The sequence below is a fragment of the Python bivittatus genome, unplaced genomic scaffold (assembly GCF_059951505.1).
Source record: "Python bivittatus isolate LINGU-HERP-01145 unplaced genomic scaffold, Pbiv_v1 ctg000320_np1212, whole genome shotgun sequence".
In the NCBI taxonomy this organism is placed as follows: Eukaryota; Metazoa; Chordata; class Lepidosauria; order Squamata; family Pythonidae; genus Python; species Python bivittatus.
This window is the reverse complement of record NW_028277052.1, coordinates 11,505,719-11,517,074: the sequence shown is the minus strand read 5'-3', so window position 1 is coordinate 11,517,074 and position 11,356 is coordinate 11,505,719.

The window sequence follows — 11,356 nt, the reverse complement described above, 5'->3', positions numbered from 1 at the left end:
AGTCCTTGTTTTTCTTAGGGTCATGTCAGGGTCAATCTAATGGTTGCAGAAGCAAGGCTGGGTGAGAAAAGAGTCTTTAGTAGTTAGATCTGATGTTGCTCAGTGCCTTCCCAGATCACTTCTGCTTGAATGCAAATCTTCCAATTGCAGCAGGATCACCAAGAACCTATAGGTAGGTAGATAGTGAAGTGACAAGACCCCTGGCCTACTTACAGACCTTCTGCCCCCTTTCTTGAATTGTTATTTGTCTTTGCCCCTTATAATAGCCCACCAGTCCCTTTATTTCAGGCTAAAGAAGCATTGATCAGTTTTAACCCAGTCCATTTTTTATTTGCATTAGTAAGGCACTACTCTGATCTCTTTCTTCTCAGTCACAGCTTTCCGCAATACAGCAGACAGAGGGTTTTTTTCTGTAAGTCTCCCAGAAACATTCTTCTCCCACCAGTATGAGCCACTTTTGAAGAAGCAAAATGACTTCCTCAAGGATCTGCATTTTTAAAAAGGCAAATATACCCATTTTTAATGGGCCAGGATGCACTTTCTGAATGCAAGCTTTGAGAGACAGGCGTTGCTTCTGAATTTTTTTGTGTAAAGAAAGTATCTTGATTTGAATTCTTGTCTGGAGAAAGGTGGATATTGGCAGATTTTCTTCACTGCTTTTGGCTGTGCAGCAGGAGCAAAGTTTGTTCTCAAAACCACTCCAATTATAATCTGTATCCACCTGCTTTTAATATCCCTCCTAGGGGCAGTTTAGAAGAATAACACATCATATTTCTTGAATCACTGGGAAAAGTTTAGGCAAGATGATGTTATCTGTATTTATATATACATAGAGAGAATTAGCCTTAATTTACCATGTCTTGGCTGTTCTATCATAGTGCAGTATTTTGGCCAAAAGATGCAGCTATGCTGGAATAAATAAGCAACCATTAATGACATTTATTTTGACTTTTTAATAACAATCAATGTAGGATTGTACATATTTAAGAGAATTAAGATGGTTAATCTATGTATATCTACACAGAAGAAACAAACTCATTTGGACTTGTAAATATACCAAGATGCATTACCCAAGAAAACAATTTTATTCCGTTTTTAATTGACTACCTATTTTAGTACTTTAAAAATAAGCTAGTTAGCTTGCAAGGTTTCTGCAATAGCTTTCTAACCAAACAGATGGAAACATAGGTAAAAAACGGGAATACCAGGGCTGTTAGCTAACAGCTTGGACTGAAGCGGGTGGGGGGGATTGTGGGTGCCCCTTCTGAGGAGCAAGGAGGAGCAGATGACAACATGTCATCATGACAATGACACAACTTATATATTTGGAAGTACTAAGTTGCAGCATTTGCCTGATGATGTCACGACACATGTTTTCATTTAGACATCATTGTGGCTTGTTATGGACACCCCTTCAAAGGCTCTTGTTTTACAGGGTCTCACTTCTGAACCAGTAATGTTGAAATGGTGCTTGGCTTTTGTTCATTGAAGTGAGTTTTTGAAAAGTTTTGCTCTCTATTATAGAGCGGCCTCAGCAGGTGGTAGCACCTAGTGAACTTAGCTAACCTAGAAAGCTAAGCAGGGTCAGGCCTGGTTAGTACTTTCATGGGGGACTAACTGAGAATTCCTTGTCTGCTGGCTAGGCTGGGAAATTCAAAATGGTTTTGGAAGAAGGGAATGAATGTTGTGTAACGCTGCCAAGAAAAGCGCATGGATGTAGACATCAAAAATACACCAAAAATTGGTTCGATGGTCTCCCTGCTTGGGTGAGCCTTGGTTTTGGATGGTCTGCAGACTCTGTTGTAAATCACTGATGTCTTGCATTCCTAGCTAGGGCAACTAGTCTAGTGACAAAGATGGGGAAGCACATGAATGGCTCACATGCTACTCTGTTTCCCTCCTCATGCTATTGAATTATTTCTTCCTCATGCTGGGCAAGGAAAAGACCCACAACTGTAGCCTCTTCCCATCTTTGAGATCCAGCTATGTGGGGGTGCTTTGTTCCTCAACAGAAGGACAGGAGAAATAATACTGATTGCATGTTAATAATGGAGCAGCCAGTCAGGAGGGTATTTGAAATGTGCTGCTAAGTTACAGGAGAAAGTTGTGTTAAGGTTAAGGTTATGTTAATGCATTCAGCGTCCATTCTGGATTGGTACGAACCTCTTTGTGATGTATGAGCAACTTGATTTTTTGGGGTAATGTATTTCAAGATAGTGTTTTCACTGTACTGATAATGTTGTTACTATTGCATGACAAGAAAATTATTTGAAAACTTGAAAAGAGTGGTTCCTTTGCAGGATGCAAGGCCTTCCTTACTTAATAATGCACAATGCAGCTATTTTCTGTACGAAAAGAAGGCCAGTCGTGCCTCTCCCCCCTCCCAAGGATTTACAGTCTTTGTGTGAGTGTTACCACTTTTGCATGCTACTAATCAAAGCATTTACATTTCTTTGGCCTCCAGTTGAATAGTAGAACAGCCTTGGCTTGCTTGCTTTATTTATTTGCTACCCCTAGTCCCTCCCTACTAACCTTTTTATAGTTTCACTTACTACATTCCTTTTCTGTGATCCATCCCTGAAGTTGCCATTTCATTACAGGATGGTGTTTGGTGGATTTTTGTTTTGTTTTGTTTTTTTAGCATTTCTGAATGTTGACGTTATTATAGCCGGTCATCAGACATCTACTGTTTCCTTATGATCTAGTGGAAAAGTAGACCCGGGAACTAATATCATCATTTCTTCAGCATTTATAGGCCCTTACAGGCCAAGTTAGAATGCACAGAGGCATATTCTGAATGGGAGAATTGTGTTCATCTTTTACAGTACAGTGGCATTAACCCATCTTGCTTCAACTTTGGTATTGAGTACAAGTATTTCCTACCAAGGATGGCAGAATGCATGGGCAGGGTCTGCCAGGAGGTGTGGGGGTGGGGGGCAGGAAATGAGCAAATAAAAAAATTATGCATCATGACGTTACAAGCTAAACTCCAATATTTTTGCATCTGTGGCATGCCACAAGGGGTGGAACTTCACTTGCAACGTTGAGATGCTTTTTGTCATTTTGATGACACTTCAGCTTGCTCAGTGTGCTTGCAGCAGACATGATCTTCAACTAATCTTCCCCAACCTCCGAAGTGTAGTCTTCAACTCTCCCAGAATTCTTCAGCAAACATGACCACATTTTGGGAGTTAAAGCCCACACATCTGGTTCACACAGCATCTTAAACTGAAGTCAGTATTTTGTTTTAGCATGTGGCATGGACACAGCTACTGATTCAGAGAAGCAGCCATGAAATTGGCATAATTTTCAAGCAGAACAGCTCTTAAGACTGTTCCCTCCAATGCTTCAGCTATCTCCTTGGCACCTATTTTGCTGTGATTACACCCACAGTATCACATCAACACATGGGTCAGAGTGCTCCCCTTCTCTAGTAAAAGGGTCCTGGGCCACTTCCTACTACATCCAGTGGAAGAGCTTTGTGGTTTGGAATCTGATCAGAATGATTAAAAGTATGTTTTCCTTGAACGTGACTTCATCTTGATTGAATGGTGAGCCTTACACATGTGTACATGAACATGAATTGAATTCATGCTTTTCTATTGGTTAAGTTGCAGGGCACACATTTCCCCTCGTCTTTCTTAGGCATCATTATTGCTGGCAATGGAACAGTATTTCAACATGCAAATAATTCTTGGAGGAGTTAATATTGACAGATTCTGAAGGCCAGGACCCAAGTAGTAGATATAGACTGGGTTCACACATCATACTTCACCATAGATTGCTTAACTATTATTTGTCAGTGAATTGTTTATTAATGTAACCACAATTTGCTGGATTACCACATCAAGCTAAGTTTTAAACTGTAGTGACTGCATATCCATTTTTGGCAAATAATAAAAATAAAATAGAGAATGAACCTATGCGTAGGTTCACAGGCGGCAGTAAACCAAAACCAACCAACCAATTAATGACTTAGCATGCATGAACTTGGTATAATGCTAAATCATGGTTTGGCTTGTGGAAGCATGGCACATCTTCTCAAGTTCACCACAAACCAGCCATTTCAGCTATGATGTTGTGCAAGCCAAGCCTGTGCGGTTAGCTGATGGTTCTGGGTAAGCCTCCCAAAATGGATTAACTGAATAATGCATGGTTCAGTTACCCATCAGGAAAGGCACCGTGTGAAGGTAGCCCCTTTGGAAAGCGAAGCCATTCATCAAATCTCCCCCTCGTTGTTTTTTTCAGTATAAAAGATAGTAATTTATCCAGAATTGGCCCCAGTGAAAACTGAGAAAAGAAATTCTGTAGCAAAGAAGGGCAACTCGCGAACGCATCTCTCCCCAGAGCTGGATCTTGGCACATGGCCACTGCAACAGTCTGTTTGTTGGCCCCCTCTCTTTTTCACCTGTGAACCCCAGCCCAGTGGGGGCTGCCCAGACACACTCCTGCCTAGCAGGCAGGTAGTCCAGGCACAACTGCAACCAGCGTGGGCCTATTTTTCTGCCCAAGTGACCTTTAAATTGGCCCCTAATCATCCCCACAGGAGGACAGGCCTCTTTCAAGACTTCCTGAGGAGATGCCTTCTCCCCACCCCCATCTCCAGCGAGGAAGCCTTTGTCAGGCTTGGTTTGCATTTGGAGAGGCTTTGACAGCAACAAAGTGGGAAGTGGAGCACATCAGGGCTGGGACTAAAAAATATATTTAAGAGAGAGAGAGAGCTCTATCTCCCAGCCCACCCCTTACATCTTCCCTGCAGGTGAGCAGTGTTGATGGACATGCCTTTCTGTGAGTCTGGTGGTCCCCTCTGCTCTACCTCATCTCTTGGCATTCTGCACATCATCCCCGTAGCAACCACCTTTCCCCATAACCCCCCCCAGCCTCTTGCTTCTCCAGCTCTCTCGCATCTCCTTGGCTGCCAGCTTCCCCCTGTGAAAAGAAAGATAGAGTCCAAAGTTGTTTCCCCAAGTTAGTTAAATCAGAAAGTACAACTCATTTGTAGGGCTGGCCCCATGAAAGGGGAGGATGTCAAGGAAAAAGAGCAGGCGTGGGGGAGAGGAGGGGGGGTGTTATTGTTGCGTGGCACTGAGGATGGAAAAGGAGAAGGGGGGAGAGAGAAGAGAGTGGGAAGAAAATAAAGCAGCAAGATCGGAGTCGGATTCTGCTTGACTGCCGCTCAATGGAAGTGGCCCAGGCTACAAGAGAAGGGGGCTTCTCTTTGTCACACATTCCCAGCTGGTCTTGGACAAAAGGGGAGCTGCTCAGAACCCCCACTCTAATACCGATCCAGCCCGGCTTTGTTCCAGCTATTTTCCCACTCAGGGAGAAATGATTTGGGGAGGGGGGAAGAGAGAGAGGAGTGGCGGTGGGTTGCTTTTCAACATATTTAATGGAAGAAGGAATGGGCATTAGAGACAGTCCCAAGCTTAGGGATTGGTGGTATTGGTCCTTCAGCAAGGGTGATGAAGAGGGGGCTGACCTTATCCTGCATTCTGGTACTTAAGAAGATCCTCTTCTTAATGGGATGATCAAAAGCTCTGTGCAGTCCCCAAGTTTGCTGCTGTTTCCCAGCAGAAGAGCTGGTGTAGGAGAAAATAGCTTGGATCTCTTTGATGTCCCTTTCTGGGCTAGCTCCAGGTCTGAGCAGGCTTCCAATAAAGATCTAGATCATTGAAGACTTGGCTTGCCTAGGTGGCAAATGGACCTTGTGGTGGTAGAGGAGGAAGCTTGGCAATTGCCCAAGGAAGTGATACTGATGTTGAGTCTGACCCCTTATACTTAAGGTCACTCCCATGGCTACCTTCCTCTGTGGCCACTTGCCCATCATTCCAACCACGGTTAAATCCAAACGTGCATGATACAGTTACTTCCCCTTCTTATGCTAAGCTATGCTTTCCCTAACACAGTTTGCTGAATAAGTTCCAGGTGGTTACAATATGCCATACTGTGGTTTGTAAACATTATCTGAAGTCAAACAAACCACATTATAATCAAGTGTGATGGGTGAAAGATGTCCTTATGTTGGTTCAGAAACATATACACCTCCTATTTTCATTTGCTGTCCTAGTAAATCTCATAACCAAGTCATAGCTACTTTGGTATATTTTCTCCATGTAGTTATCAAGTTGATAAAAATGGAATGTTAGTTCCTATGCTACTAGCTAGATTTAACAAATCCAAATCCTGGTCTTAAAATAGTGCTGACAAAGCTATAATGAGGTTGGTTTGGTTTGGGCTCAGCCTGCTTTGAACATCCAATCATTGTGGATGGTAGGCTATCCAGAACCCCCCAAGATCACAGGCTGAAATGTAGTAGTCAGTTGGCAATTTTGGGGAGCATGTGTGTTTTACAGTGTAAGACATAAAGAGATGTCTTCAAGAACTCCCTCCAACACCCACTAAATGGGGGGGGGGGGGGTGGAGGTTTTGACCTCAACCAGTCTGATGGCATTGTTGTGGTTTGCAAACCCACAGAATCAGATTCATTAAATGAATCACTGGTAAATGTGTTGTAGAAGCAGAGCTCCTTGAATCAAACCCTCTCATGGATGGCCTTTCTAACTTCAGAATTTCTGCGCCAGGTACCTTTTGACACACCTTCCTTTTTTATTGATTTTACTCTTAATAGTCTTCTTCTGTGCTGCAATCTAATCATTACTTAAAAAAAAAATGCTGTTTTTCATTTTTCCCATTTAGCTACTCTCTCAGCTGGTTGTCTGCATTTCATTTTACCACTGGTAAATATGCCATTTTTGAAGCCTGTTTTTACTTGGAGAGCTGTAACTAGGCAGGAGAGGAATAAATTTTAGAAATAAATAAATAAGCAGACAAACCAACCAACACACATTCTTCCTCCTCCCCTTCTCCATTCCTCCATCTCTACCTCTAAATCGTATAGGCTGGAACTAATAGGATTGACTCTGTTTCATTAATTCCCTTTCATGTGCTCCGAGGGGATTTCCACCACACGTAACATCTTTCCCCACATTTATCATGGATTAAGAAATGCAGTGAGCCAATGTGAATGGCTGATGCACTCTTCAAGTGAGACAGGACAGGAGGCACTTGAGTCTGCAAAGGGGGTGGGGGGTGGGGGGTAGGAAAAGATTAAATACCGCACCCCCCTCTCCCTCCTCCTCCCCACCCCCATATTCTTTTCCCTCATAACAACAGCCTTTTCAACAGTTTTAAAATCCCTTGTTGCCCGTACTCTTTGCAGCAAAGCATTTTGTAAGGCAAGCAGAAATTCTAATGAGGTGAAGAGCAAGTGAAGTGTTGGAAGCATAGCTAAACATGTGGGAGGGCATAACTCGGCAACGATACAGATCCCAAATGACTTCCGGTATAGGATCGAACCAAAAGGATTCTCCTCTGAGAGTCTTATTCTGGGCCAAGGGCCATCTTTGGTCACTGAATAGCATCCCTGGATCAGATGCCTTCTAAAAACTAGTGGGTGGTGCCAAGAGATATTTGATTTCCTTTATATGAAAAGTCATTTAAAATTAAATTTTGTGAATATGATTCTTGCCAGTCATGTATTTAATCATTTGCCCTCTTTTCACACTAAATTGTATTTTTGTTAACAATTTTAAAAATCTTTAAGGGCTTCAACCAAGGCTTTTAGAAGGCAAAAATGCCATTCCGGGATCCTAACCTCCCATTCTATTCAACTTACATACCATTTCAGTATACAGTTTTTCCTTACGTCACTTTTTAATTACTTTTTTATATAACATTCCCCCAAATACATTGATCTGAATGAAGTCTCCCAAACGTGCTGGACTATTATAAGCTTTTCTCGTCCAAAGGCAACAAGAAGAGCATTGCTTTGTTACAGTTGTTCCTGTTGCATTCATTTGAGTGAAACAGGAAATTTTGAGGCAAAAAAAACAGCAATCAGTTTAGGTCAAATATTCAAACATTGAACCTTTCCTTATGATCTGTATTCCACATATTTTGGATCCCAAGCACCCAGAAAAAGCAATTGTTAACTGTTAGAGGCAGGTAGTGATTGATGGCTAATATGTAATGATATTTTAGATTTGAAAATATTTAGTTATCTCTTTCTGATGGATTATTTGCAATTATATTGAGAGCAGACAGCTTATGAAATACTATACTTAAACTTATACTTATACTTACTCTATACTTATATATATAATATAATACTATACTTAAACTATACTTATACTTACTCTCTCTCTCTCTCTCTCTCTCTCTCTCTCTCTCTCTCTCCATTACTTACATTGACATCAATAGGGTCTACTTTGTGCAGACATGTATAGGTTTGTACCGCACATCACCCAACTTTTAAATTCAATCACTGTATTCCAAATTCACATTCTAAATTGGACGGGGAAAATCTGCAAGACCACATCCAGCATTGTTCTCCTAAATGATTTGAGACTTATGATGGTGTCATGTAAATAGGCTGACTAGTAATTCTGGGAACTGAAATTTAATTCAGCATTTCGGGAGGGCTTTGGGTCCGGAAGGCTGGCCTAGTTTAAGTATAATCCACTTGTGATCATCTGACTGTGGAGCAGAGATAGATCCATATTCTACGTAGTCAAACTATCTCTTTGAATGCTCCTTTCTCGGGTTCAATAACAGAGTCAAAACTTGAATTACAATGTAGAAAATTATGTTAAATGCTGCTCACAACAGACTGGCATTAGATACTTTGGACTTGGCTGGCCTGAAGGACCCTTGATTTTGCAAAAGTTTTGTCATCGCCGCTCAAGCTCCTTCTGTAGGATTCACTCATTTGCAAATCCATTTTGCATCATCAGAGTACATTACAAGCCCTGCTGGATCATAATCATAGGTCTGCCCAGCCGCCCCACTTTCAAATTTCCATAAGAGTCAGCAACCCATATGAGAAGCATAGGGTCTCAGAACATGGTGGTTGGTCAGTGTTCCACATCGGTTTATACAACAGTGCCACCTAGCGTCTTCCAAGCGGCTTGTGATGGATAAGCTGCAGAGCCTCCTATGCAACTTTCCACAACCTCAGGTCTTCTAGACGTTTTGGATTTCAACTTCCAGCATTATCACTGAAAATCCCAAGGACACCTGGAGAGCACCAAACTAGGAAAGGCTGGTGTGTTTAAAGACATACATACACTAGGTATCTCTTAGTGGCTGAATTATTTAGAGAGAGGGAGAGAGAGGAGAAAATGAGCAAATCTGATCAAATATTTCATGTGCCTTATGAACAGGGTTCAGGTGAAGAAAAACACATTGATGGTTAATGTTTAAGACATCTCACAATGCTTCGTCATGCTGGCTGCAATAGAAGACTGTGTAGTTGATGAAATATGTCCTTTATAGGGAAAATTATTTATCGTTGTAATCCTGAGCCTCCTTAACTGTACCTCTGACTGAACTGAATGTGACTTGCTTATGAATAAACATAGATAAGATTGCACTCCAAACCTATTTTCTTTACTGCCAAAAGTAACAACTATGCTAACGTTTGCAGTCTTCAAGGCCAACTAACTGATTGTGTAGCATGAAGTCTCGTAGATTAGTGCCTGGCCTCCTTTCATAGGCATCCATTCCTAACAAGGGCACCCAGGGGGTTGTGTGGGTGTGTGGGTGTGAATATTGACATTGTGTGCAAATAATTACAGGTGCTATCTGGACTTTTTTGACTTCCCCATGGATGTTGCTAGTTCCTGACTATGACAATACCAAAATGATTAAACACGCATTGCAACATTACAGTGCAGGCTCTTTCCTTTGCAACATCTAAGGGGTAGAGTTTGTGTTATGATATTACAACATGCTTCATCGCTTGTCCCCCCGCCCTTTCCCCGAGGATGTCTATGCCTGCTTGATTGGGTGCATGGAATGCAATGTTATAATTTGGTTACATTCACCCATTGCAGCATGGTTTATTAAATAAACCACAATTGCCACATAAACCGCAATTGAGTTCACATAACCAACTAAGCAAAACAATCTTATAGTATAGTTTGATGTGTGAAACAGGTTGCTGTGTTGTGCTGCTTCAGATAGGGATCTCCCCCTATTTTCACTTACTGGCCTAGAATATCACTTGACTATTACTGATCTGGTATGTGCGGGATACCAATTGTTACTTTGAAGGCTGCAGGTTGAATGGATCAGGAGGTGGGGAAAGGAGTCATGCATCAGGTCATCTCAGTGTGTGGTGTCAATTCTTAGTGATCACATCGATAAACCTTCTCCAGGTGATTGGGCCCTTCAAGTCTTCCAACAATGTACCCACAACTACTAGAATTGAGTCCACCCACTTTGCTCCTGGCCATCTTTTCCTCTTCCCTTCCACATGTTCCACCATTACACAGTTCTCAAGGGAGCTAATATGTCCAAAACATGGTAGTGTACAGCTACACAAAATGGTGCTGTGAGCAATATTTGGCATATGGAATGAAGCAATCATAGGACCCCTTTATTTACATGCTGAAATTTGAACCGATCCTATTTTAATCTCCATTCTCCATACTCAGTGAATTGTATGAAGGTGTTAATGTCTCTTTTCTACACGTTGAAAGGCAATTGGAAGGAAGTGAACAGCAAGAAAAAGATGACGCATCCCCTCCCCACTGCTGCTTTTACATTCTTGAACATAGCTTATTGAAATTACTTTTCATTTTCAAAGCTTTTTGGGGAAAATATTATAAGTCTAATTTGACCTTTACAGCTACATAGGATTCCCCTCTCCTATGCATTTTTAAAATGTTAATAAAGAGTTCTTATGGGCATTTGCTTCACTAATGTTTAATCAAAGTTTAACTTTTCATCTGCAAAGCATCCATCAGCTTAGTATTTCCTTCAAGCTAATGTCAGCATCCTGGTACTTCCTGCTGAGGTTCTGTTGATGCTGAAAGAAATAAGCCAAGTTTGCAGATTAAGACATGTCTTTGATTCTGGCTTGCTAGTTCTAGCAGATCAGTGCCTTCCTGTTTTGCTATAGGCAGAAACTAGTTGCCACGAGACTCTTGGTACAAGAATCAATATATACATGCCATAAACCATTGATCTAGATTTATATTATCTGTGCTAACTACCAATAGTTCTCTAAAGTCTTGGTGGTCCTCCAAGGCCGGACTATATTACCTAGAGGTTCCCTTGGTGGTCCAATCCAAGTGGAACCATGGTCAGGCATGTCCCTCAGCTTTTCTTAGACTCTAAAATAATTGCTCTTGCCTTTTACTAAGCAATTTTTACACAGTAAAGAGTGCTGATTGTCCAGATTGTACACAGTAAAGAGTGCTAGGATGAAGGAGGCCAAGGTTCAAATCTCTAAAGGGTGACTTCAGTTGAGTTGTTTTGCATATAAGCCCAATCTACCTCATACAGCTGTTCT